Below are 6,480 nucleotides of genomic sequence, written 5' to 3'. Positions count from 1 at the left end.
AACTTAACCTGATTTGTCATTCATTAAAACCTGTGTTAGACCGTTAGTGCTAACCGCACCAACAGGTACTTGAATTCCAAATTCAACGATTGATCAATATTCGTTTGATGGTAAAAAATTCTCCATTATCATACTCCAATGGTCATAGTGACCATCAATATGTGAAATCAATGGTTACACAAAATTGTGTTCAGAGACCATTGAGTCTTGCTGCTGCAAGATGAAAGTTGTGGCTCTAATACCACTGATATAATGGCAAAGAAAAACAAAAGAGACGTGTTGGAATGAAAAGATTCAATTAATTGATGAAGAAAAAGAGCCTATAAATAGGCTTTACATTAGAATATTTCAAGCTAGCAATAAACCATGTCTCTTATATAATAGGATCACCCAAGACACTTTCTCAGCCATGAAATCAAATAGCTACACACCTAAAGACTCAGACAAACTAAGACTCGGACACACTTCCAATAAATATTATAAAATAAAACATTTAATTCTTTACAATTACACATGTTGTCTAGCAGTGATATGATGTTTCATTAAATGCGAAGATCATAGAGGCATTGTAAAGTGGCCCCTCTCCACTAGTATAGGTACGTGAGTCTACGAACTTACTTCTCCTTCCACTGTTTTTTTTCTTTCAAAGATTCTGACTTAATCGTAGAAGTAGTTGCTCAAGAATCCCCTGACCTGCATATTAATAGTTTTTCTTTTGATCTTTTCTGCTCGTGCTTATAGGCGTTCCCAGTTCAAAATCTTCTTCAAGTCAACCTCTAAGCCAGTTCACCAATAATCCATTGCTCACAGCTTTTAGACGGTATCATATTTTAACCCTATTTGATAACTCAACAGGATCTGGTTTAACCAATTTTAATAATATTTAATATTATTATGACTTAAATAATTTGTTAATCATGAAACGAAGAGTTTTCTGTGTTTTTATCGTGAAGCACTGATCATATGGATAACTGATCAAACTTTGTGGCAACGAGTGTTTAGTTTATAGTGATTCATAATTGTTACAATTATATAGTTAATGCGGATGTAGCATAAGGGTGTAGGAGAAATAAGGAGAAGGAGAGGAGGCATTTTAGTCCTTTCACGGTGTAGGGTTTTAAGGAGAGGGAGATGGCACTGTTGGGGAGGGGAGGGGCTGGTTTTTTCAGCCGCCAGGAGAAAAAGGGGCATGGGTGTTGGTCCGCCGCCTCCGGTGGTCCAACATCGATACCGGTTGACAACTCTAGCGTCGCTCTCGGGTAGACATGTCGGCGCCTCACGCACAGGGACGCACGGGGCAGTCACCACTCCTCCTTTCTCCACGCTGACGCCGTTTAGGAGTACTGTCGTCGCCACCTATCACCTCAGCCTTCCATCGCAGTCCCCACGACCACTGACGCCCTCACCGCCTCATGGCCACCGCTGCCGCTGTCGCTGTCGCCTGCAGCGGCCACCACAGCCTCTTCCAGCGGACGCTACCGCCTCTTCCAGCGACGGCTGTAGCCTCCTCCAGCGTTTGCCGTAGTCACTGCTGTCATAGCCGCCTCCCTTGGCTGCTGTCACCGCCGCCGCCTCCAGCGGTTGCCATCACCGCCTCATCCAGGGTCTTCGCCCTTCGGACAGCCGCCACTTGAGTTCTTAGATTCCGTAGTATTTATCTGCTTCGGCCTTTGAGCCGATAGGGTGTTCGGCCTGTGAGCCGATGTGGTGTTCGGCCTGCGAGCTGATATGGTTCCGACCTTCGAGTCATTCTTATGTTCCCACTCCCTGACTCCATGGGACCTCTGACTTGTATTACCACCAATCCGTGTCGACCCAGCTCTCCATCCCATCTGATTCGTCATACTATAGAAAGTCCCGCCCCCGTGGGCCCAGGTATATGGAGGTTATCATTCTTCTTTTTACATATGACATTGATATTCGTCATTATATTTTATATCAAAGGAGGCTAACCTGAGACAACTTATCACCTCTGCTCGCTGCTACGGGCCCAGCGTTACGACCAGTCCACTAGTCAACCAGAGGGCGTCCCCCCAGGGCTAGGGTACGTTCTCGTACTCATTATTCATTTCATTGCCCCATTTTTATATGGCTACTTATATATTCTTGGGGCACGTCTCGAGCATCGGGTACTAGAGACCAAGGTAACCTGGTCGCTGGCTACAGGTAGTGTTGACTAGAGGCCTTCTGACGACTCGGTCAACATAGAAAATAGCTCACCATCTAGGTCATGGAGATGTGGCCAATATTCCAGACATGTCATTCCGGCAGTTCCGTCTTCTCAGATTCCCGACAGGATCTTATTGGCGTCGTCTGTGGGAACTTCGCCTGATCTGGAATGTGAAGATGGATGACGCCGGAAACTTCTACCATACTCATGACCTTGGTAGATTTCGATGAGCATATCATATTCTCCTCACTCCACAGGTATTCGGGAGTCGAGGAATTGAGTCAGATTATCTGTTGGTCGGCAGGTCAGTTGTCGAACACTCTCGTGTCGATCGATCGAGTTTATATTATATTAGAGCCACAGGCTCAATGTCGAAGACTCCCATGCTGATCGACCGGGTTTGTATCATATTAGAGTCATGGGCTCAATGTCGAAGACTCCTGTGCCAATCGGCCGAGTTTATATCATATTAGAACCACAGGCTCAATGTCGAAGACTCCCATACCGATCGACTGGGTTCGAGTTATATTAGAGTCATGGGCTCTAGAAGTCGAGCGGCGACTATAAACCCCTAAGTCAGAGACTTCCATGCCGATCGACCAGGTTTGAGTTATATTAGAGTCATGGGATCTAGAAGTTGAGCTATGATTATAAACCCCTGAGTCAGAAACTCCCGTGTCGATTGGCCAGGTTTGAGTTATATTAGAGCCATGAGCTCTAGAAGTCAAGCGACGACTATAAACCCCTGAGTCAGAGACTCCTGTGTTGATCAGCCGGGTTTGCGTTATATTAGAGCCATGGGCTCTAGAAGTCGAGCGGCGACTATAAACCTCTGAGTCAGAGACTCCCGTGTCGATCGGCTAGGTTTGGGTTATATTAGAGCCATGAGATCTAGAAGTCGAGCGACGACTACAAACCCCTGAGTCAGAGACTCCCGTGCTAATTGACCGGATTTGAGTTATATTAGAGCCATGGGCTTTAGAAGTCGAGCGACGGTTATAAACCCCTGAGTCAGAGACTCCCGTGTCGATTGGTCGGTTTTGGATTATATTAAAGTCATGAGCTCTAGAAGTCGAGCGGTAACTATAAACCCCTGAGTCAAAGACTCCCGTGCCGATCGGTCGGGTTTGAGTTATATTAGAGTCACGGGCTCTAGAAGTCGAGCGGCAACTATAAACCCTAGAAGTTGAGCGGCGACTATAAACTTGGGTCTCCATCAACCGTCGAGTGGCGACGTTAAACCCAAGTCTCCGCTAACGGTCGAGCGGCGACTTTAAACCCCTATCTCTCCCGTTCGGGGTCAAGCGGTCTTCCCTGCTCGGGGACCAGCTTATCAGATCTCTTATCTCCCCCATTCGAGGTCGAGCGATTTTCATTGGTCTCGGACCAGCATATTGGATCTCCCATCTCCCCCGTTCGGGGTCGAGCGGTCTTCACTGGTCGTTGACCAGCTTATCGGATCTCCTATCTCCCCCGTTCGGGGTCGAGTGATTTTCACTGGTCTCGGATCAACATATCGGATCTCTCATCTCCCCTGTTCAGAGTCGAGCGGCCTTCACTGGTCGTGGACCAACATATCGAATCTTCTATCCCCCCCATTCGAGGTCGAGCGATTTTCACTGGTCTCGGACCAGTATATCGGATCTCCTATCTCCCCCATTCGGGGTCGAGCGGTCTTCATTGGTCGTGGACCAGCATATCAGATACCCTATCTCCCCCGTTCAGGGTTGAGCGATCTTTATTGGTCTCGGACTATTTTAGCGGACTCCCTTATCTCCCTCGTTCGGGGTCGAGTGGTTCCATGCCCTTCGATCGCCTAAGCCTTGCACCCGCTCGGGACACAGACATTATACTTTTCGATCTCTCGCGATCCTTCCACTCAGCATCATCCCGCTCGGTACTACTCGATTGTCGGGCCAGCATTTTACGATCGCGCAGGCGATATTCTCTCGGTTGCTCGATCATCACTCTCGTAGTCGTCCGATCGGTATCGCTCGGCTGTTCGTTCGACCACACACTTGAACTACTTGGTTGAACACTCGACATTCTCTAGATGGTCTGGTCAGCAGTTTACGATCGACTGGCCGACATTCTCTCGAACGCTTGGTCGACACTTTCGTCGCCGCCCGTTCCTTATCTCTTGACCGTCCGCTTAGCCACTCGCTTGTAGTTTTTGACATCCTTGTGATCGCATGGTCGACATTTTACAATCACCCGGTCGACATTTGGGTCGGTCGGTCGCATTTTACGATTATTTGGTTGACGTTTTTCGGTGGCTCACTTGGCATTCTCCCGATCTATCTGTCAGCATCTTCACGGTCGCGCGCTTGGCATCGCTTGCCCAACGTCTCTCCTCCTGAGCGGTGTCCTTCCGGTTGCCCGGTTGGCATCCTTTTGATTGCCCGGTCGACATCCTCGTGGTCGTGCACCAGGCAACCCACTTGTCGCTCAGTCGACTATCATTTTACTCATTGCTCACTTAACGTCTTGCCACTCGCTTGGCATTGGTCCGGTTATTGACTTGGTACTACTTTTCATAGTCCGCTCGGCACTGTTACCATCTCATGCGACACCATTACTATAGCGACTACTCGCATGACATTATACGATGGATTCAGCGATTTGACTCGATTATCCAGAGTGATTCAGTCTTTGCGATATACTGCCCAGTCAGTCGGACTCGCGCCTCCTTCGACTAGACTTGAGGGGAAGACTTGTGATGCGGATGTAGCATAAGGGTGTAGGAGAAATAAGGAGAAGGAGAGGAGGCATTTTAGTCCTTTCACGGTCTAGGGTTTTAAGGAGAGGGAGATGGCACTATTGGGGAGAGGAGGGGCTGGTTTTTTCCGCCGCTAGGAGAAAAAGGGGCATGGGTGTTGGTCCGCCGCCTCCGGTAGTCCAAGGTCGATACCGGTTGACAACTCCGGCACCGCTCTCGGGTAGACACGTCGGCGCCGCTCTCTGGTAGACACGTCGACGCCTCACGTACAGGGATGCACGGGACAACCGACGCTCCTCCTTTCTCCACGCTGAAGTCGTCGAGGAGCACTGCCATCGCCACCTATCACCTCCTTAGCCTACCATCGCAGTCCCCATGGCCACTGACGCCCTCACCGCCTCATGGCCACCGCTGCTGCTGCTACCTCCAGTGGCCGCAGCAGCCTCTTCCAACGGCCCCGCCACCTCTTCCAACGGTCGTGCCACCTTCAGCGGTCGCTGCCTTCAGCAACCGCCTCCTCCAGCGACCGCCGTCGCCTCCTCCAGCGTCTGTCGCAATCACCGCTATCGCAGCCACCTCCCTCGGCTGCTGTCACTGCTGCAGCCACCGTTGTTGCAGCCGCCTCCCTTGGCTGTTGTCACTGCCGCAGCCACCATTGTCGCAGTCGCCTCCCTCGACTGCTGTCATTGCCGCCGCCTCCAGCAGCTACCGTCACCGCCTCATCCACGGTCTTCGCCCTTCGGACAACCGCCACTTGAGTTCTTAGATTCCATAGTATTTATCTGCTTCGGCCTGTGAGTTGATAGGGTGTTCGGCTTGTGAGCCGATGTGGTGTTCGGCCTGCTAGCTGATATGGTTCCGACCTTCGAGTCGTTCATATGTTCCCACTCCCTGACTCCATGGGACCTCCGACTTGTATTACCACCGATCCGTGTCGACCTAGCTCTCCATCCCATCTGATCCGTCATACTATAGAAAGTCCCGCCCTCGTGGGCCCAGGTATAGGGAGGTTATCATTCTTCTTTTTACATATGATATTGCTATTCGTCATTATATTTTATATCAAAGGAGGCTAACATGAGACATCTTATTTCCTCTGCGCGTTGCTACGGGCCCAGCGTTACGACCAGTCCATTGGTCAACCCGAGGGCGCCCCCCCTCCCCCCGGGGCCAGGGTACGTTCTCGTACTTATTATTTATTTCATTGCTCCATTTTTATGCGGCTGCTTATATATTTTTGGGACACACCTCGAACATCGGGGTACTAGAGACCAGGGTAACCTGGTCGCTGGCTATAAGTAGTATTGACTAGAGACCTTCTGATGACTCAGTCAATATAAAAAATAGCTCATCATTCAGATCATGGAGACGTGGTCAATATTCCAAATATATGATATGATTTTAATTTATATATGAATCAAAAGTTAAAACAGTCCAATATGAGTATGTGAAAAACTGAAGGAAAACTACGTAAAAGAAAAAGCTGTGGCAGAGGAATCATTTGGGCCTCAGTTCCATCTTTACACACTCGTACGTTTATTACAGCTACCTCATGAGAACCTAAGCATATTTCAAGGAGCCATTCCTTTTA

Source organism: Zingiber officinale, chromosome 6A (assembly GCF_018446385.1).
Source record: "Zingiber officinale cultivar Zhangliang chromosome 6A, Zo_v1.1, whole genome shotgun sequence".
Lineage (NCBI taxonomy): Eukaryota > Viridiplantae > Streptophyta > Magnoliopsida > Zingiberales > Zingiberaceae > Zingiber > Zingiber officinale.
The sequence above is the reverse complement of the archived record's forward strand: the minus strand, read 5'-3'. Positions refer to the sequence as shown.